Source organism: Cupressus sempervirens, chromosome 5, assembly GCF_028749045.1.
Source record: "Cupressus sempervirens isolate cs-2001-9-10 chromosome 5, ASM2874904v1, whole genome shotgun sequence".
Classification (NCBI taxonomy): domain Eukaryota; kingdom Viridiplantae; phylum Streptophyta; class Pinopsida; order Cupressales; family Cupressaceae; genus Cupressus; species Cupressus sempervirens.
The window spans coordinates 113,724,533-113,748,445 of NC_143122.1; the positions used below are offsets into that span (position 1 = coordinate 113,724,533).

Here is a 23,913-nt window from a genome sequence, read left to right on the forward strand (position 1 = left end):
ACCTGGCTATGATATAAATTAACATAAATTAAGTTTTGAATTAACATGATTTAGTACTACCCTACACATGTAGTAACCATAATTAACTCAAATTGCAATATACAATTTACGTAAAGACTCTCAATTTAAGCTAACATTACATCAATTAGCACAAATCTAAACTTAATTAAATTTAAACTATTTGACTCTTAAACAAGTAACAAAACTCAAACAAACAATCGTTACTAAAGAAACTAATTCTTAAATTTAAAACTATCCTAGCTACTAAAATATAAGCCCCACTAAATTAAACTATCCTAGCTACTAAAATATAAGCCCCACTAAATTAAACTATCCTACCCCATAATACCCTTGACCACACCAACCTTCTAATGAACTCCATCAATTAATCCAACTAAGCACATGCTAATTAACCTAAAATTATTTAAATTTACTCACCCCTAACCCATACTTATCACTAACCCTATCCTATGGCCTAACCCACATCAAAAAAAAATTCCAACAAAATGCTAAACCACTATCCCAAACCCTCAAGGCAAGTGGCCTATCCTACCATGTGTGGGCCCCATCTCCATGGAAGCCCCCCCCCAAACCGCACCCCCACGTTGACTCAACCTAGCCCAAAACCCGACCCCACCTACCCCATGCTAAGCCTAGGTTATGTCGACCCACCCTAGGCCGGTTGGGGTCCAAGCCTGCACATGGCAGGTCTATCCCCCTTTCTCGCGCGGAAAGGAAATTGTGCAAGGACAACCTGCGTTGGGAAGAGGAGGAGGCAGCGACGGGAGAGGACGTACGTCCCTCCTGTCAACATCACTTCATTTTGCCCTTCCTCATGAAACGAGGTTAGAACAAGCGTGGAGAAGGGAGAATGGGGGGGGATGGTTGTTGAGTTCCCATCCTCCTCTTAAATACTTCGTTATTATAAATTTTTTTTTTAAACAAGAAAACTATCTTCTACCATCTTCAAGAGATCTGACCCCTGTACTTGCTGACAGGTGGTTGGAGAGTTTTATATTATATATATTTTTAAATTCTTACATGATTCGACTTGTATCATGAGTCCCAAAGAATTAAATGCCAAAAGTTTTATAGTTGGGGTGATGAATTTAAAAGTATTGTATATATATCTTTAGATGTATTATATATATTCAAATTTACATAAGTCATTTTATTTAATGCATTAACAATGTTTTTTTTATTTATTTGTAATCCAAGGAAGAATATCTCTTGGAATATTCTCTGTGACATGGGAAATTTTAGAGCTTCTCCATACATTTTCCAAAGAGCCTTTTTGGGCCTGGAGGTGCACTTTTTTTGAAAGCCAATTTTTGGCTAAGTGTTGGCATGTTTTCTTGCTAAGTTCTTTGATATGCAAGATGAATTTAACATTTCTAGAGGCAATAGGGAGCTATAATCATCTTAATAAAATTGATACAAAAGCATGCAAAGGATTATAATCCCCCTAATCAAAATTTATTTTATTCTTTATGAACCTTAACAAGGGATTATGATTCTATATTCAGAATTCAAAAGGTGATGAATAATTATTTCAATTTCAATTGCATTACTAATAGACCATAACAATGAATGTATTAGCTTGGTGATCACAATGTAGTATTTCTAATTCATCAAATTGCTTAACCATATATTGAAACTTCAACATCTCAAATTGCATTGTAATAACATAATTGGAAACTTGGAGATCTATAATTTAGTGTCATTTTCTATCAACCTATTTTCTCACAACATATGCAAAATTTGGAACCACATGAGAGCAATGCAAGAAGAATTTCTTATTCTTTTCTTTCCTCTATTATTCATCCTGGTTCAAGGCTCCATCGGGAAAGAACCAGTAAGAAAACCTGATATCTTTGCCATTTCATCAATTCAATTTCAATTTACATAATATTACAATTCATTGAGTTTTCTTCAAGACTTTCACAAGAGACTTTTATCAAATGTCTTCATTTCCTCAAAGGTAAACATGGGAGATATAAGAAACAACATGGAGATAACAACACAAGGATATAAGCAAAATGATCATACATTCCCACCCGGTTGCACAATAGGTCCAACAATGAACCAATATAGGGGAAAGGTGGATTTTCTCAATAGGAGAAGTCAATCACCATACCTTCACTTAGCCCTTTCGGGGCTTAAAACTTCAAGAATTTCCATTCTTTCACAAGGCCCTTTCGGGGCTATATCCATAAGGATTTTCATTCTTTTTCACATTCAAGAATTCTCAATAGCAACAAGGTATGGGATGACAAGTAGGGGCCCATACACCCTACCCTTTCTCCCTCCTCTCTCCATGAGAGGAGACTCTACACTATTGAGGTCCAACTAATGCCCTTTCCCCAAGCATGGCCACTTCTTCCCTATCCAAGGGTGAGTGTTGCCAAATACATCCCCATGAAAAATTTCAAAAAAAAAAAAAAAAAAAAACAATCAACACACCAAGAAGGCATATGAATAACATCAAAGAAAACAAGATAAAATCCCTTCCAATACCACCCTCAACACAAAACAAGGAATGCATATTTACACAATGTCTCCAACATGATGCAACAAGATTCAAAATATGAACACACACAAAGAACCATTCATGGAGTGTAGAACTCCGACCTTCATAAAAGAGTTATGGCAATGGTGGTTTGAGAAGAGCTTCCCTTTTTCTTCCTTCAATCTTCAAGGCTTCCTCCAAAACTAGAGGATTGGTTGACAAAAAAAAAAACTAAAGTTTTTTTTCCAAAAGACCTCTAAGTATGGTCCTTAACCCCAATAGGATTCCAGTAACTCAAGATGGAGGTTGGTTTTACTAACCCAAGTAGAGGACAACCCATTTTCGAAATCAGCCTATAATAGGGTTTTTAAGAGACCCTAAGAGTCAACCTAGGAGGCTAGAGGGTTGGAAAGTACCCCCACCCATACCCTTACCCATAGGGGTGCTTAAATTTAATGTTGTTAAGCCTCTAAGGGCTCATTAGGAATAATTAAAAGTTAGTAACATAGTAAGATCCAATTACAACTTTTAAAGAATTACAATATAAAATTAGCACAAAATTAACAAGAAATTTAACTCCATTTCTTCCATTGAGTTATCTTGGCTGATTTTCTTGCACACTCATTGCACACATCAGTAGGTCCAAAAATCATGTGCATAATGTGAATAACATGCTAAAGAAAATTATACATAATTTAAAGCATCCACTTCTTAATAAATAGTTGTTTATCTAATTCTACTCATATTTCTAACCTGTCGACTTGCATAATCAATGTGTTAGCATTGCATACATTTTCTTTCATCATTATACATATTTATAAACATTAAATGGCAAAATCAAATAACTAAAGTAAGCATCACACATAGCAAAATAGCATAACAATGTTCACTGTATCCAATAATGGTCTGACATGTCAGCATGAGTATCAAAATAACAATGTATCATAGGTGCTAGAATGGGTCGGGGTGAGGCCTCACAATTACTTTTTCTATTTAATTAAATAATCTTTAATTAATTAGGGACACTTTTCTTATTTAATTAAATAACTTCATTTAATTAATCAGGAATGGATTCTCATTTAATTAAATAACTTTGTTTAATTAATTAGAAGTAAGTACTCCATTTAAATAAATAATTTCGTTTAATTATTTCAAATTTTTTTTCGAAACTAGTCAACTCAACTCATACGTGGTTAAATCTGGTCAACTTTTGGTCAAACTTGATCTTGGCGTATGTGAATATGAGAAAATGTGAGTGTGAATTCTAGCAACAATTCGATGCAAATTCTCATTCAACCTTTCAAAATGAAGAGATGAGGGTCTCTTAAATAGACTTTCCTAGAATTCATCAACGGTTGAGATTGATTTCAATCAACGATCAGGATTAAAGGTGAAGTTCAGTCATAAAGGGACATTTCCAAATTAAAAGGAGTTAACAGATTTAATTTCAGTAAAATACAGAGTTAACTGATTCAATTTGAATAAAAAAAGGAGTCAACTGATTTAACTCTTTTTTTATCAATAGTGAATTAGAAATTTTCCTTTTTGAGCTGAAGAGAGATTTTGTTGAGATATTTAATTTAATAAAATGAGAAATACTCTCATAATTACTTTTTCTATTTAATTAAATAATCTTTAATTAATTAGAGACACTTTTCTTATTTAATTAAATAACTTCATTTAATTAATTAGGAATGGCTTCTCATTTACTTAAATATCTTTGTTTAATTAATTAGAAGTAAGTAATTCATTTAATTAAATAATTTTATTTAATTATTTTCAAAAAAAATTCAAATCTAGTCAACTCAAGTCAACCGTGGTTAAATCTGGTCAACTTTTGGTCAAACTTGATCTTTGCGTATGTCAATATGAGCAAATGTGAGTATGAATTCTAGCAACGATTCGATGCAAATTCACATTCAACCTTTCAAAATGAAGAGATGAAGGACTCTTAAATAGACTTTCTTGGAATTCATCAACGGTTGAGATCGATTTTAATCAACGGTCAGGATTAAAGGTGAAGTTCAGTCATAAAGAGAGATTTCCAAATTAAAGGGAGTTAACAGATTTAATTTGAGTAAAATAAGGAGTTAACTGATTCAATTTGAGTAGAAAAAGGAGTTAACTGATTTATCTCATTTGTGATCAATAGTGAACTGGAAATTATCCTTTTTTAACTGAAGACAGATTTTGTCAAGATATTTCATTTAATAAAATGAGATATGCTCTCATAATTACTTTTTCTATTTAATTAAATAATCTTTAAATAATTAGAGACACTTATCTTATTTAATTAAATAACTTCATTTAATTAGTTAGGAATGGCTTCTCATTTAATTAAATAACCTTGTTGAATTAATTAGAAGTAAGTACTCCATTTAATTAATCAATTTCATTTAATTATTTTAAATTATTTTTCGAAACTAGTCAACTCAGGTCAACCGTGGTTAAATCTGGTCAACTTTTGGTCAAACTTGATCTTTGCATATGTGTATACAAGCAAATGTGAGTATGAATTCCAGCAAAAATTAGATGCAAATTCTCATTCAACCTTTCAAAATGAAGAGATGAAGGTCTCTTAAATAGACTTTCCTGGAATTCATTTTTTATCAAGAATGAACTGAAGACAGATTTTGTCAAGATATTTCATTTAATAAAATGAGATATGCTCTCATAATTACTTTTTCTATTTAATTAAATAATCTTTAAATAATTAGAGACACTTATCTTATTTAATTAAATAACTTCATTTAATTAGTTAGGAATGGCTTCTCATTTAATTAAATAAACTTGTTTGATTAATTAGAAGTAAGTAGTCCATTTAATTAAATAATTTCGTTTAATTATTTCAAAATTCTTGTCGAAACTAGTCAACTCAAGTCAACAGTGGTTAAAAATGGTCAACTTTTGGTTAAACTTGATCTGTGCGTATGTGAATATGAGAAAATGTGAGTATGAATTTCAGCAACAATTCGATGCAAATTCTCATTCAGAATTCATCAATGGTTAAGATCGATTTCAATCAACGATCAGGATTAAATGTGAAGTTCAGTCATAAAAGGAAATCTCCAAATTAAAGGGAGTTAACAGATTTAATTTGAGTAAAATAAGGAGTAAACTAATTCAATTTGAGTAGAAAAAGGTGTTAACTGTTTTAACTCATTTTTTATCAATAGTGAACTAGAAATTCCCCTTTTTGAACTTAAGAGAGATTTTGTTGAGATATTCAATTTAATAAAATGAGATATGCTCTTATAATTACTTTTTCTATTTAATTAAATAATCTTTAATTAATTAGAGACACTTTTCTTATTTAATTAAAAAACTTTATTTAATTACTTATGAATGGCTTCTCATTTAATTAAATAATTTTGTTTAATTAATTAGAAGTAAGTACTCCATTTAATTAAATATTTTCGTTTAATTATTCTAAAATTCTTTTCAAAACTAGTCAACTCAAGTCAACTGTGGTTAAATTTGGTCAAATTTTGGTCAAGCTTGATCTTTGTGTATGTGAATATTAGCGAATGTGAGTATGAATTCCAACAACAATTCAATGCAAATTCTCATTCAACTTTTCAAAATGAAGAAATGAGGGTCTCTTAAATTGACTTTCTTGGAATTCATCAATGGTTGAGATCGATTTAAATCAATGGTCAGGTTTAAAGGTAAAGTTCAGTAATAAAGGGAAATTTTCAAATTAAAGGGAGTTAACAGATTTAATTTGAGTAAAATAAGGAGTTAACTAATTCAGTTTGAGTAGGAAAAGGAGTTAACTGATTTAACTCATTTTTTATCAATAGTGAACTGGAAATTTCCCTTTTTGAACTGAAGACAGATTTTGTCAAGATATTTAAATTAATAAAATGAGATATGCTCTCATAATTACTTTTTCTATTTAATTAAATAATCTTTAATTAATTAGAGACACTTATCTTATTTAATTAAATAACTTCATTTAATTAGTTAGGAATGGCTTCTCATTTAATTAAATAACCTTGTTTAATTAATTAGAAGTAAGTACTCCATTTAATTAATTAATTTTATTTAATTATTTCAAAATTTATTTCAAAACTAGTCAACCGTGGTTAAATCTGGTCAACTTTTGGTCAAACTTGATCTTTGCGTATGTGAATATCAGCAAATATGAGTATGAATTCTAGCAACAATTCGATGCAAATTCTCATTCAACCTTTCAAAATGAAGAGATGAGGGTCTCTTAAATAGACTTTCCTGGAATTCATCAACGGTTGAGATTGATTTCAATCAACGGTCAGGATTAAAGGTGAAGTTCAACCATAAAGGGAGATTTCCAAATTAAAGGGAGTTAACAGATTTAATTTGAGTAAAATAAGGAGTTAACTGATTCAATTTGAGTAGAAAAAGGAGTTAACTGATTTAACTCATTATTGATAAATAGTGAACTTGAAATTTCCCTTTTTGAACTGAAGAGAGATTTTTTTGAGATATTTGATTTAATAAAATGATATATGCTCTCATAATCACTTTTTCTATTTAATTAAAAAATCTTTAATTAATTAGAGACACTTTTCTTATCTAATTAAATAACTTCATTTAATTAGTTAGGAATGGCTTCTCATTTAATTAAATAACTTTGTTTCATTAATTAGAAGTAAGTAATCCATTTAATTAAATAATTTCTTTTAATTATTGCAAAATTCTTTTCGAAGCTCGTCAACTCAATTCAACCATGGTTAAATGTAGTCAACTTTTGGTCAAACTTGATCTTTGCGTATGTGAATATGAGCAAATGTGAGTATGAATTCCAGCAACAATTCGATGCAAATTCTCATTCAACCTTTCAAAATGAAGAGATGAGGGTCTCTTAAATAGATTTTTCTGGAATTTATCAACGGTTGAGATCGATTTCAATCAACGGTCAGGATTAAAGGTGAAGTTCAGTCATAAAGGGACATTTCCAAATTAAAGGGAGTTAATAGATTTCATTTGAGTAAAATAAGGAGTTAACTGATTCAATTTGAGTAGAAAAAGATGTTAACTGTTTTAACTCATTTTTGATCAATAGTGAACTGGAAATTTCCCTTTTTGAACTGAAGAGAGATTTTGTTGAGATATTTAATTTTATAAAATGAGATACACTCTTATAATTACTTTTTCTATTTAATTAAATATTCTTTAATTAATTAGAGACACCTTTCCAATTTAATTAAATAACTTCATTTAATTAGTTAGGAATGGCTTCTCATTTATTTAAATAACTTTGTTTAATTAATTAGAAGTAAGTACTCCATTTAATTAAATAATTTCGTTTAATTATTTCAAAATTCTTTTCATAACTAGTCAACTCAAGTCAACCGTGGTTAAATCTGGTCAACTTTTGGTCACACTTGATCTTTGCGTATGTGAATATGAGAAAATGTGAGTATGAATTCGAGCAAAAATTTGATGCAAATTCTCATTCAACTTTTTAAAATGAAGAGATGAGGGTCTCTTAAATAGACTTTTCTATTTAATTAAAGATTTTGTCAAGATATTTAATTTAATAAAATGAAATATGCTCTGATAATTACATTTTCTATTTAATTAAAGAATCTTTAATTAATTAGAGACACTATTCTTATTTAATTAAATAACTTCATTTGACTAGTTAGGAATGGCTTCTCATTTAATTAAATAATTTTGTTTAATTAATTTGAAGTAAGTACTCCATTTAATTAAATAATTTCGTTTAATTATTTCAAAATTCTTCTCGAAACTAGTCAACTCAAGTCAACCGTTGTTAAATCTTTTCAAGTTTTGGTCAAACTTGATTTTTGTGTGTGTGAATATGAGAAAATGTGAGTATGAATCCAAGTAACAATTCGATGCAAATTCTCATTCAACCTTTCAAAATGAAGAAATGAGGGTCTCTTAAATAGACTTTCTTGGAATTCATCAACGGTTGAGATCGACTTCAAACAACGGTTAGGATTAAAGGTGAAGTTCAGTCATAAAGGGAGATTTCCAAGTTAAAGGGATTTCATAGATTTAATTTGAGTAAAATACGGAATTAACTGATTCAATTTGAGTAGAAAAAGGAGTTAATTGATTTAACTCATTTTTTATCAATAATGAACTGGAAATTTCTCTTTTTGAACTGAAAAGAGATTTTTTTGACATATTTAATTTAATAAAATGAGATATGCTCTCATAATTACTTTTTCTATTTAATTAAATAATCTTTAATTAATTAGAGACACTTTTCTTATTTAAGTAAATAAATTCAATTAATTAGTTAGGAATGGCTTCTCATTTAATTAAATAACTTTGTCTAATTAATTAGAAATAAGTACTCCATTTAATTAAACAATTTCATTTAATTATTTTAAATTTTTTTCGAAACTAGTCAACTCAAGTCAACCGTGGTTAAATCTGGTCAACTTTTGGTCAAATTTGATCTTTGCGTATGTGAATATGAGCAAATGTGAGTATGAATTCCAGCAACGATTCGATGCAAATTTTCATTCAACCTTTCAAAATGAAGAGATGAGGGTCTCTTAAATAGACTTTCCTAGAATTTATCAACGGTTGAGATCGATTTCAATCAACGGTCAGGATTAAAGGTGAAGTTCAGTCATAAAGGCAGATTTCCAAATTAAAGGGAGTTATAAGATTTAATTTGAGTAAAATAAAGAGTTAACTGATTCAATTTTAGTAGAAAAAGGAGTTAACTGATTTAACTGATTTTTTATCAATAGAGAACTGAAAATTTTCCTTTTTGAACTGAAGAGAGATTTTGTTGAGATATTTAATTTAATAAAATGTGATATGCTCTCATAATCACATTTTCTATTTAATTAAATAATCTTTAATTAATTAGAGACACTTTTCTTATTTAATTAAATAACTTCATTTAATTAGTTAGGAATGGCTTCTCATTTAATTAAATAACTTTGTTTAATTAATTAGAAGTAAGTACTCCATTTAATTAAATAATTTTGTTTAATTATTCCAAAAAAAATTTCAAAACTACTCAACTCAAGTCAACTGTGGTTAAATCTAGTCAACTTTTGGTCAAACTTGATTTTTACATATGTGAATATGAGCAAATGTGATTATGAATTCCAACAACAATTTGATGCAAATTATCATTCAACTTTTCAAAATGAAGAGATGAGGGTCTCTTAAATAGACTTTCTTGGAATTCATCAACAGTTGAGATCGATTTCAATCAATGGTCAGGATTAAAGGTGAAGTTCAGTCATAAAGGGAGATTTTCAAATTAAAGGGAGTTAACAGATTTAATTTGAGTAAAATAAGGAATTAACTGATTCAATTTGAGTAGAAAAAGGAGTTAACTGATGTAACTCATTTTTGATCAATAGTGTTCAAACATGAAATTTCTCTTTTTGAACTGAAGAGAGATTTTGTTGAGATATTTAATTTAATAAAACGATATATGCTCTCATAATTACTTTTTCTATTTAATTAAATAATTTTTAATTAGTTAGAGACACTTTTCTTATTTAATTAAATAACTTCATTTAATTAGTAAGGAATGGCTTCTCATTTAATTAAATAACCTTGTTTAATTAATTAGAAGTAAGTACTCCATTTAATTAAATAATTTCATTTAATTATTTCAAAATTCTTTTCGAAACTAGTCAACTCAAGTCAACCGTGGTTAAATCTGGTCAACTTTTGGTCAAACTTGATCTTTGCGTATGTGAATATGAACAAATGTGAGTATGAATTCCAGCAACAATTCGATGCAAATTCTCATTCAACCTTTCAAAATGAAGAGATGAGGGTCTCTTAAATAGACTTTCCTAGAATTTATCAATGGTTGAGATCTATTTCAATCAACGGTCAGGATTAAAGGTGAAGTTCAGTCATAAAGGGAGATTTCCAAATTAAAGGGAGTTAACAGATTTAATTTGAGTAAAATAAGGATTTAACTGATTCAATTTGAGTAGAAAAAGGAGTTAACTGATTTAACTCATTTTTGATCAATAGTGAACTGGAAATTTCCCTTTCTGAACTTAAGAGAGATTTTGTTGAGATATTTAATTTAATAAAATGAGATATGCTCTCATAATTACTTTTTCTATTTAATTAAATAATTTTTAATTAATTAGAGACACTTTTCTTATTTAATTAAATAACTTCATTTAATTAGTTAGGAATGGCTTCTGATTTAATTAAATAACTTTGTTTAAATAATTAGAAGTAAGTACTCCGTGTAACTAAATAATTTCATTTAATTATTTCAAAATTCTTTTCGAAACTAGTCAACTCAAGTCAACTGTGGTTAAATATGGTCAACTTTTGGTCAAACTTGATCTTTGCGTATGTGAATATGAGCAAATGTGAGTATGAATTCTAGCATAAATTCAATGCAAATTCTCATTCAACCTTTCAAAATGAGGAGATTAGGGTCTCTTAAATAGACTTTCTTGGAATTCATCAACGGTTGAGATTGATTTCAATCAACTATCAGGATTAAAGGTGAAGTTCAGTCATAAAGGGAGATTTCCAAATTAAAGGGAGTTAACAGGTTTAATTTGAGTAAAATAAGGAGTTAACTGATTCAATTTGAATAGAAAATGGAGTTAACTGATTCAATTTGAATAGAAAATGGAGTTAACTGATTTAACTCATTTTTTATCAATAGTGAACAGGAAATTTCCCTTTTTGAACTGAAGAGAGATTTTGTTGAGATATTTAATTTAATAAAATGAGATATACTCTCATAATTACTTTTTCTATTTAATTAAATAATCTTTAATTAATTAGAGACACTTTTCTTATTTAATTAAATAACTTCATTTAATTAGTTAGGAATGGCTTGTCATTTAATTAAATAACTTTGTTTAATTAATTCGAAGTAAGTACTCCATTTAATTAAATAATTTCGTTTAATTATTTTAAAATTCTTTTCAAAACTAGTCAACTCAAGTCAACCATGGTTAAATCTATCCACTTTTGGTCAAACTTGATCTTTCCGTATGTGAATATGAGCAAATGTGAGTATGAATTCCAGCAACAATTTGATGCAAATTCTCATTCAACCTTTTAAAATGAAGAGATGAGGGTATCTTAAATAGACTTTTCTAAAATTTATCAACGGTTGAGATCGATTTCAATCAACGGTCAAGATTAAAGGTGAAGTTCAGTCATAAAGGGAGATTTCCAAATTAAAGGGAGTTAACCGATTTAATTTGAGTAAAATAAAGAGTTAACTCATTCAATTTGAGTAGAAAAAGGAGTTAACTAATTTAACTCATTTTTTATCAATAGTGAACTGAAAATTTCCCTTTTTGAACTGAAGAGAGATTTTGTTGAGATATTTAATTTAATAAAATGAGATATGCTCTCATAATTACTTTTTTGATTTAATTAAATAATCTTTAATTAATTAGAGGCACTTTTCTTATTTAATTAAATAACTTAATTTAATTAGTTAGGAATGGCTTCTCATTTAATTAAATAACTTTGTTTAATTAATTAGAAGTAAGTACTCCATTTAATTAAATAATTCCGTTTAATTATTTCAAAATTCTTTTCAAAACTAGTCAACTCAAGTCAACCGTGGTTAAATCTGATCAACTTTTGGTCAAACTTGATCTTTGCATATGTGAATATGAACAAATGTGACACTAGTACATTTGAGACCATTTTTTGACCATTATTGGTTGAAAATTCGACCCAATTTTCAACAAAACTTCAACCAACTTCGACCAACCCATTGGTCATAAATTTTTCGGTCAAAATTTTGACCAATACGTTGGCTGAAAAACCTCCATAGCCATGGTGCAAGTTCTGCCAGGAATTGGTCAAAATTTTGACCAATGAAGGTCAAAAATTTTGACCAATAAAGGTAGAAATTTTGACCAATGAAGGTAAAAAATTTTGACCACTAAAGGTAGAAATTTTGACCAATGAAGGTCAAAAATTTTGACCAATGAAGGTAGAAATTTCTACCAACATGTAGGTGTAAAAATTTTTCCAGGCATTCTATAAAACAGTCACATGCCTTGCATATGATATGACATTTTGCATGCATCCTGCACTCTCTCATCCGACTGATGATGGATTACGGAGAGTGATCTGAAACCATGATGCTAAAAAACACACACAATCAAATCCAAAACAAACTTGCATTACAAATGGATTGTGGAAATTTGATATTGTTAATTTTGCATGCATATCTACTAGGACAAATATATGTTTAAGTTGTGATTGTCCTGGTAGACATGCATGCAATTTTACCAATATCAGATTTCCACAATCCATTTGTAGTGCAAGTTCATTTTGGATTTGATTGTGTGTTTTTTAGCATCATGGTTTCATATCACTCTACGTAATCCATAATTAGCCGGATGAGAGAGAGTGTAGGATGCATGCAAAATGTCATATCATACGCAAGGCATGTGAACTGTTTTATAGAATGCCTGAAAAACACTGACAGTAACTAATATGAAAAATATATAATTAGTTATATGATTGAGATAAATCATGTACCAGTCAGTTGGTCAAAATTTTGACTAGATAAATTTTGACCAATGGGTTGGTCAAATTTGGTTGAAAATTGGGTCAAAAATTTGATCAATGAAGGTCAAAAAATGAACCCAAATGCACTAGTGCAAGTATGCTCACCAAGTTGACTCTTTGAGTTTGGTCATCAAGTCACCCCACCAAAGTTCCTCATCAAGGTTAGTCTTTAGGTCCATTCATCGAGCTTGCTCACCAAGTCAGCTCGCCATGTCACATCTCTAAGTGGCCTCGCTAAGTCGACTTGCCCCACCAAGTCGCCACTTTAAGCCCACTCACCATGTTAGATCACCAGGCCGGCTCTCCAAGTCAGCTCGCCAAGCTAACAATTGAAGTACGCTCACCAAGTCTATTTCTGATTCGTTGTCTACAGCTTAAAACAGGAATACATCTACTAAACAAAATACAAATCACTCAACAAATTTGAATGTTGTAGAAGAGTGATCAACAACATAGTGAATCGAGTCTATAGGTTTGTGGCGTTGACGACACTTGCTAGTTTGAGAAGAGATTCAAAAGGAAGACTGGTTGAGGATGCATTTCAACAGCAAGCAAGACCAAAGACATGGTGCATGCATCACTCTGATGAAAAGATTGGCAACGAATAACATGCAAACATATGCTTATTTTATAAACTTCAATGAAATCTATTTTCTCCTGATCAGATCAAAAGAATGCAAGACATCACTCAAGGCATTCACATCATGATCTTAGCCAAATTACAGGAATTCATTGTAATCAAATTACTTTCTTTCAATATAATGGGAGGAATCTCATTTCACAGCAATTCACCAAAAACAAAAATCTCAAAACATGTAGAAAACAAAAAGTAGAGAATGCCATTTAAAGAACTTTTCTAGTGTGTTGAAGAAAGCTGGTAGGCAATATGGTACACAACTAGATTAAACATATACCCACCATTTTAATCTCAAACAAGACATTCACTGAATTGTTATCCTATTTTAAAACAAAATCAAGATTCATGAAACTACCAATTTGAAAGGTTCATAGTGCATTCTATCCATTAAGCAAAGTGCAACTTGAGATAAAATTGTTTGAAAAGTAACCTTCCAGAACACGTGTAAAATGAAACGTACACTTTCTGCCAAGTTTGGATCAGGGATGTTCTACTTCTAGATGAAGAGGTTCTGCAAATCTAAAATAAAACTACAACTCCAAAATCAATGACAATTTTTCTATTTATAGTGTTACTGCTTCCACAAACATAGGAAAGATACATAAGAATATGCCCACTATTTAGAAACATCAGACAGTAAGACATGAGATCTTGAAGGGAAAAGAAGAGGAGGTTCATAGAATTAAAATTACAATTAATGAAAAAAAATCATTTTGGCATATATGTGAAAAAGGAAAACTCGTACAGTCTAAGCCAAGGATAAATTCCATTTTAATTTCAGGCTGGGCATAAAATGCATTCACCAAGCACAAATGATTAAATAATATCTGGAGCAAGTCTTGATCTATTTCTCTAAATTTAATAAAATTTGATAAAATTTGAACCCATCATTCAAAGAAGAGTCTTGCTTATCAACATGATGTACTTGGAGATTACCATTATCTCTACTTGTCTGATAAAAATATCGGGCAAGCTTCAAACCCAATAAGAAATAATCATCCTAGGCCTCAACAATTCTACCAAAAAGATCTCTGTGCATACACAACAAAGCCAACAAGACAGAAAAGTTCTTTCCAAACACTTTATGGTATAATGTAACAAGGGAAGGAAAGTTTTCCACTATTTCCTCTGGCATTGTAGATACTATGGAGGATGCAAATGCAGTTGCTGCACCAGATTTCCTCTCACAATCTGTATTCTCTACAAGTGACAGCACTTGGGAAAGAGATCGTTGAATAGTAGGATTGCCTTTTCCCAAAAAGTGAGTATCTATTGATTCCAAACTGGATCTCACTTGCTCTTTGGATAATATGCCTTGGGAAAAATGAAGCAAATTTTTCAATGGACTCCATTCACAAAGAAAATCTGCTGAACCATGATCAGATTGATATACTTGATTGATTTTTGGAAGCAAAGTAGTCACAATTGTGAAAGATAATGACCTTGAATTAGCCTGTGAGAGGAAATATCCACTTGTCAACATAAGGATCTGACTTCAAACTCAGAATGAACTATATGAGGAAGAACAGATGCACACCTGAACCTACAAAAGAAAGTTCATCACACTGGCCACATACAATGAAATCATTGTCCGATGGGCAAGCTTCTGACTTTTGGAACTTGGCTCGACAACTCGAAGGCACTTTTGCAAGACACAGATCACAAGAGGGCTAAAATGTGGAGGTAAAAGATCTGCATAATTTTTAATGAGTAAGTTATTAATCAAAAATAAAAGAGTAAATGAACAGACAAGAAACTTTATTATACAGGCCCAACTAATAATTTTCACTTTTCAGAATGAAATTGTGGTTAGTGTCAGACATTTGTTTTCCATAATTCATTGTGCATCAACAACTACTCATCAAAGGCTAAGAAAACCATGTAGTGTTTGGAACTAGGCTATTAGTTTCTTCAAGTCAAAGGGATGAAATCATTTGAAAGAAAAAATTATTTTTTTAATAAAAATATAATTAGTGCTATAGTTAAACCCAAGACAGACAAGTCATTCTATGATTCTAGATATTTTCCAATAAAAGAAACGGACAGACATGAAATGGATTGTCCACTCTAATTTGTGGAAGCTCCCCTGACAGTGCATTTGAAATATCTGTAGGTAACTCCAAAATTAAGTTGTGGGATCATATCAATGGTTGTTAGTCAAAATTTTCTCTTGAATAGGGTTATGAGGATATTTTGTCAGCATTTGGTTCCTAATTTACTCAAGAATTGGGGTATGATAATATTGTCTTACAAATTGTTTATTTTACAACGGAGTTGTATCTTCTATTTTATTCTTGACTAATAGAAGTTTATCTGACCCTGAGATGATCAAATCCACTTGATAAATGTTAATCTCTCTTTAAGTTTTGCACTATTTTCTATATTAGGAATAAGTCAATTCTTGAACTATCTACAACTATTGATTGCCTTGTGTTTCTTTTTATTCCTGTCAGAGCCTTCATTCAACTCTATCTACCCTACTTGTCATTCCAAAACATAAGGATTTATAATTTTTTCTCTATACACATTATCTTCCATCAAACTAGTATGTTTAATGTCCATTTTCCCATTCTCAATTTCCATAATCTCCCTTTTTATTGATATTGGTAGAATCATGGTTGAGCCCCATGGTGTTGTTGATATCAGTAGTAATTCCATTTATTGGTACCAGAGGTTGTGATGGTAAAAATGGCGCCAAATTCTTCTTTACTCCTATAGGCCCCATACTAGAGTGTAGAATGTAGAATATCTTCTAAAGATTGAGATGGAATACATCCACTCCAATTCAACTCGAGCTAGTTAGTCCAACCTGCACATTCATGTTTGCACCATCCATGTACACTTGACTATCATTGTCATGAATGATTTAACATATCTAATTTAATACCCTCCTCATACACACCATGCATTGAAGGATAGGTAATCATAAGTGCTACAAGGTTTCCTTATTTTCCTCTACATCCTTCATTTTCTTTAGCAACAGTTCAAACAACAACAATTTTCATTCCACACATTGTAGCACTTGTAGGATTCATTCCATGAGTTGAGATAGTAATGATAGAAGTTTTGATGCCCATCTACCCTTGCTTAATGATAACTATATAACCTTTACAATATAAAGGAATGGAGAATCCTCAACATTAATAGTGCCTAATTTCTTTAATCCACTAATAAATGCTCCCGCCAAACCATGTACACATTCTACATTTTTTTTCAATCCTGCCAGACCATGATAGATTGCATACATAGAAGATATATTGTAATTAATGCCTGTATCATGTAGATATTTCTAGTGGCATTATCTTGCCTGATGTGTTGCTCCCTTGTCTACATTTCCATCCTTAGCATAGGATTCCTATGGGAATCCACATTAACTCCAATAATCCTACCAGGCATCATTCATTTTTACTCTTAAGATGTAACCAAGCAATATAAATGAGGGGCCCCCATAGTCCAGGGGGACACCAAATCTTTGAGAAGACCCAAAGATGATATCCACCCCAAATTCCTCAGGAGGCTTCAGTATTGTTAGTGTAGAAAAATCAGAGGCCATGACAACCTTCACACCATTAGCATGAACATTCTTAACAAAATAAGAGTAATCAATAACTTCCCTCTCTATCCTAGGGTGCTGAAAAAACACCCCACAAACATCCTTGGAACTATATTCAAAGTACTTTAGATCAGATTTCATGACATTCAACCCCAACCAACCTACCCTTATCTGGCACACATCAAATGTCAAAGGATGAGAGTTACTAAAAATGATAGAAGTCTTCTTATTATCTTTGGTTATATCATTACATATCACAATAGCCTCAAAACTAGTAGTGGCCTTGTCCAAAAGAAAATCATTTGACACGGGAGCCCAGTAAGATCTAATATCATGTTCTAGTGATTCAAAAAAGATTATAGTATATCATGGAAACCATGTTAGGAGGGGACAAGGGATGACGATGGAGCTGAAACCTATGATAAATTATACTCTATTAAAAGTATTAACTTATTACTATGAAAAGAAACATTTCACTTAACAAAAACTAATATATCAAGTACCTCCATTTGAAGAAAAATTATCACTTGTTGCTCGAACATCATGGATACTTAATTGATGAGTAAGTCTTGACAATAAAGATGCCTATTTTTTGAATCTCTCACATTTCCTTTTTGCATTCTGATCTTCTTGGAGAAGTTCTTCAATCTTTGCTGTACTCTTAGAGCTGTTTAAAGTAGAATTGAAAAATAATATATGAGGAACACAAAAAACAAATATAACTAGTACCATGGCCATGTTAGCCACATGTAATTAACCTTCACCTGATAGAGCTATAAAGTTGAGTCAGCATTTCCTCTTTGGCTTTCTCAACTTGGCAGAGCACCACAGCCTATCAATCATTGAAGGACAAGTTAATACTCATGAGAACCATACAGAAGAATGCCTATTTCTGTTGTGCTTTAATGCAAGGATGTTCTAAGGTTCTTACTTTGGGTACATTTGCAGCAAGACTATTCAAAACAGCTTCCACATAACCACATACTTCCTGAGACATCAACCTCAACTCCTCCTCTGGATCAACTGGTCACCTGGCCATTGTATCCTAATTACAAAGATCATGAATAAACTAAACATTAGCTTTGCCTTAGTATTTAATTTGTGTCTTGTTAGATAAATTAAGACGCATCATGATCAATCAACCTTACAGAAGGAAAAATCCATTCCTAGCATATTCATTAAAAAATTAATAGAAAACCAGCACAAATGTTTTTTACCACATTACATAAGTTTGTTTTAAGAATGCAGACTGTAAAGCGTAGAGCTACTACAATTTTATTGTAAAGCAACTATGAGAAATAAATCGGCACATTGTTGAAAAGTCACGTGAGCTCCATATGAATGGATATTCCTAATAGTACATGAGTCTGTGTCTCATCTCACATTCAAACTCAGTGACCTTCATTACCTAAGTTGAATTCCTTCTAAAAGGTAGCAACTAAGAGATAAAAAGATTTGTATGGTTGATAATTGACAATAGTTCCATAGGGCAGACTAAAGGGGAATCTGTTTGTCCTTCTCACATTCAAACTAAGGTTTTGCATATCATCTCCACAGTTGAGTCATTGTCTTTACCTTCAAAATTTGCCTAACCCATGGACTTACTTGGAGTAATGTGCACGTTTGTCAGGCTGGAAATCCTACTTCCAATGCAAGAGGACTTCTCTGAAGGTAAGTTCAGCATTTTGGACATGGGAATTAGAGCTGAGATACTATATTCCCAGCTTGACTTTTGACTGTATGAAATGATTCCTGAGACAATTTGGCTCAGAATTAGAGAGAAAATTGGGACTTGAATTAGAGTTGATAGTCTTGTTTTTGGCACGGGCATTCTTGAACCTGAGGAGGAGCATCTTGGCAGTCTCTTTGCCCCTCAAAAGGCAGGCTACTTCATCCTTTGCAAGTGAACAGTATCACCACAATTTTTTGTAAGTGTCTCTAATAGCTGCAAAAATAACCAAGCAAATGTTAAATCAAAGTTATCCATCAAAGTAAATCATAAATGAATTCTTACTATAGTAAATTTTTTGCACTCAAAATTCAACCAAATATCTCAGTAATGATAACTTAAAATAAATCAAAATGTATAAAGAAATTTATAATATTATTCAATACTAACTGTCAGAGAAAGAATTTGGATCTTAGGATTCTTATTGGCAATGCGTTTCTTAATTGCTTTGATTACTTCCTTTGCTTGTCTGTTCCAACACAATCATATTGACCAATATAGACCCTTCATTACTATCACCATATCCAAATGTCCATTTATAAGAAAGAATTTAGAAGACAGAGTTGTTAGCCTGCTTTATAAAAACCATACCAACATCTCTTATGCGAACTCTATTCATATAACAAAGATGGGATTACATTCTCCGAACAGGGACTACCATTAATGCATAATACAGAGCAACTACCAATCAAATAATGTCAAATTGGATTTACAAAAGAGGATAATAGTGTATCAATATTTGCAAAGCATAATCAAGAAATCTGAACCTAAGGTGGATTAAAGAAATTTAGGATGATTCTATGCCTTGTAACTCAGAGATGAAGGTATTTCCAAATATTTTGTATGACTTCTCATGTTAGAAAAAAGATTATACAGACACATCTTATAAATATAGCCAAGATAGAATATATGACAAAAGGAGTAAGATTTCTTTGTGCCATTCAAGGTTCTTGGATAGGCAGCATGAATAAAATGAAATGCTTTCATTTCCTTAAAAATTCTTGAAATCCATGTTTGATTGTGACTACCATACATGTTGATCTGAGCATGCCTGGCTCCCAGTTACTGCTATGATATAGTTTAAGATTACTGTTGTAACTGATAAGTGGTGATGTAGATGATAAAATTTGGATAACAATTTCTATATGTTAGGTGTCGAGAAGCTTCACTTTACAATTTAAAAAATGGTTCTACCATACATGCTTTTTTATTTTGTGTCATCTTGGAAAACATTGGATCATTCATGTAAACAAACCTAACAAGCTCTCTTGTGTGTTTATACTTAAGTTCTAACGTTTCTTTTCCAACCTGCACTAGAAGACTCTTCTGAAAAGTAATTCAACATTATAACATAATTATGAGCTGCGGAAGCATCGACTGTACCAAATCCATACATAGCTAAAAACTATATAACCCATCACTAAAAAGTGATCAATATTACTCAAAAGATGCATTTGTTAAAACCATTGATTGATCAAAAGATGCACATCTTGTTTCCAGCTCATACTGTTTCCATTTCTTAATCTATTAATTCTTAGAGCTTGATTGTTCTAACACCGTGCATAATGCTTTTATTGTTCCTTCCTAAATAGGCTCTGAAAGGTATCAGAGAGAAGGTGCATATTGTAACTAAGTTTGGATTGACTTGGAGTAATGGAGAATATGGTGTGAAGGGAGATCTTGCATATGTCAGGGTTGCCTGTGAAGCAAGCCTCGAGAGGCTTGATATAGACTACATTGATCTTTATTACCAGCACAGGGTGGATATTACTGTACCCATAGAAGCTACTATAAGTCTTTGGATTCCAAACCCTTAACCTTGCACCAAAATACTATTTTTTCATGGCGTTGTAAGTTTTAAGATTCAAAATCCGTACTACTGTGACAGGTTTTTTATTTTAATCTTATTTATAAAATTTTGGGCAATGGTTTTTCTCCAAAAACTACATAGTTGAATCTTGAATTTGATTTGATGTGAGAAATATATTTTACATATCAATTCTTGAGATTGATAAGTATGAAATATTTTCTACAGCAAGTCAAATTGTGATTTTACTACAAGGATTCAACTGTATGGTTTTCTAGTGAAACACATTGAAACAAGTTATTTTAGTAGTGGTTCACAAGAACTCATTTTTCATAAGAATGAATGGAACACGTAGTACTCATTACATTTAGATGATGCTCATAAGGTGAAGCATTAATCCTTTCCAGAAGGTCACTAAGTGCAATACTACTCCAACTTATTGTCATGAGAGATGAGTTCTTATTAAGCTAATGTAACATGAGTCAATGAATTTTTCTCAAAAATAACAAAATCAAAATTTCAAACCTCTAATTTCACTAGAAAATATGTGTCTAATAATCAAGGTTTTATGGATTTGGAGGGCAAGATTGTATCCCTCTGGCTCTTTACCGACGCCTAGCAAAACATAAGAAATCTGATAACAAGAAAATCAGTTTTCCTTTTATATAGATCGGTGAACTGAAGAAGTTGGTAGAAGAGGGAAATATAAAATATGTGGGTCTATTTGAAGCCTCTGCTTCAACAATCCATAGGGCCCATGTAGTGCATCCAATCACTTTTGTGCAGCTTGAATGGTCTCTCTGGAGTAGGGATTCTGAGGCCCAAATTATTCCCACCTCTAGGTAAACGTTGTGATGATATAATACCTCAACAGTCAGTGATTCAATGTTTACTTTATAGATTGCAGAGAACTAAGAATAAATATTTGTGAATTGGGTTCAAAGTATATACCAAAAGTTGAAGTTTTTAATAAGATTTTTTTTTGAACTTTGTTCCATTTGAACTTAGATAAGGAATACAAGCTTACTTATATTTATTTTATTTCATTTTATTCCATTCATAGGGAGTTGGGGATTGGGATTGTTCCATACAGTCCTTTAGGCATGGGTTTCTTCAGCACAGGAGGAAAACTTCTTCAAAGTGTGACAGATAATGACTTCATAAGGTAAAGGATAGGATTTTTTTTTTCCATTTAATAATTGTACCATTTTAAAGATGATCTGATGTTGAGTTCAAACATTGAGACTGAACAGCAAAGTAAAATCTAAACAAAAATCTACATGACAAGATTGACAATAAAGGTGAAAATTAATTTGATTTGATTTTTTCATTGTTGATTGTTTCATATCATAATAATTGATCTGTTAAACAGGGGAATCCGAGGTTTTAAGGTGAGAATCTTGAGCGGAACCAAGATCTATTACTAAAGCTAAGTAAGATCAGTTTAAGAAAAGGGTGCAGCCCAAGCCAGGTTGCTCTTGCATGGGTTCAAGACTAGGGAAATGATGTTGTGCCCATTCCTAGAACCACCAAGATGAAGAACCTGGATGATAATATCTTCTCTCTCAGGAAAATTGACAGCAGATGACATGAATGAAATCAAAGCCATCTTTCCTGTAGATGCTGCAGCTGGAGACCGACATAGAGCTGTTGATTTGCAATTGACCTGAATAAATTCAGAAATGCCCCCATACAACACTCTCCATTGAATTAAAGCACATAAATGTTTGTGTTCCAGAGTAGAACATTTGCAATTGAGCTAGATGAATAAAGGGCTCTGAAGAGTTAGCAACGTTAAAAAAAAAGAATCTAAATAAATGGATTTTTTAGCCTTGTACTATATTAGTTATAAATGCTTATTATTGAAAATGTAGTATTTTTAAAGTCTATTAATAGAGTATTTTCAGAGCCTATTAATAGAGAGCTTTTGGTAAATGACTCTATAAAGAGTTTTATAAACCTGGTGGAAATATATTTCGTTAATACTAATGATACTGGCATTTTAACATTTATGCATGACAATATTTATGGACTAGTGATAAACCCAAACCCTTCCACATGGATCTTAAGCAGGAGTTAGTAATAAAGATCCAATAAATGAGTCGTAATGTCTCCAAGGTTCTCTCAGAGACTTCGATATTCAACCATTGTTACTACACATAACCTGTGGGCTTGGACATTAGGATAACAATATGCCATTTATTATCAGTTCATGCCAATGATACATTAGAGTTTTTCACCCCATATGTCAACAAATTCACGTTTCAAATTAGATAATCTAGAATGTCCATCCGGTGCCAATTACATGTTTTATTATCAAGACAAAGCACAAGAACTCGTAGCTACAAATAAATCCAAATTTCCTTGAATTTCCTTGAAACAATATGAAACACACTCAGAGAAGTGGTATAACATTGAATAAGACCCATATTACATTACAAAAACCATATAAAAATCTCAAAGTCTTTCTAATACAAATTTCAAACTCGTTTATGATCATATTAATTTAAACAAAAATAAGTATATAATGGTAAGAAATTGCATGCAAAAATTATTTATAATATTGCATTCAAATTCATTGATATGCACAGAAGTAGTGCCATGTAGAGTGCGGGAAGGGTCTACGTTGTATGGGTATGTCTCTCTTGATACAGAGGCGTGACACTTGAGAAAGAAATGGTAGCCCTCGTTCACTATGTTGTGTACACAGATTGCACTTTTCTTGATACTTTAGAGTCTTAGACACTAATAAAATTATTGTAGGGAAAGTTAGTCAACTTACTAAATCTATTATGATACCTCCATTCTAAACGACATTATCATATTAGACTTTGTGATCCAACGTATTGAAGAAATTACCTTAATATTGAAGAATTAATACAAGTGATGTTGCAGGTGTAGTGGGATTGCTTCCAAATTCTGACTCTTCCACAATACCACTCTAAATATATAGTCCATGTCTAGTTCCTTTGTGCTCATTCCATTAGGAAGACTCTAGTCGAAGGAGTGAACCAGGGAAGCCAAAATTAAATGAAGCATCTTATCAGCCAAAGGAAGCCCTAAGCATATTCTTCTCCCTACTCCAAGTGGTATAAGCTCAAAATCTTGTCCCTTAAAGTCCACAGTAGCTCCCTCTCCCTCCAAAAACCTCTCTTGCATAAAT

At 31.5% G+C, this 23,913-nt stretch overlaps 2 pseudogenes across 1 annotated transcript; one reads left to right on the forward strand and one right to left on the reverse strand.

Moving 5' to 3' along the window:
* The window catches only part of LOC149554779 (auxin-induced protein PCNT115-like), a 274,932-nt pseudogene extending 252,512 nt beyond the window's left edge, over positions 1-22,420 (forward strand).
* LOC149554780 (dynamin-2A pseudogene) lies at positions 17,800-18,259 on the reverse strand (annotated as a pseudogene). Its single transcript, XR_016365280.1, has 3 exons — positions 18,146-18,259; positions 17,979-18,046; positions 17,800-17,881 (listed from the first exon to the last, which is right to left on the reverse strand). The product of XR_016365280.1 is annotated as a dynamin-2A pseudogene (transcript).
* Positions 22,421-23,913: the final 1,493 nt, after the last annotated feature.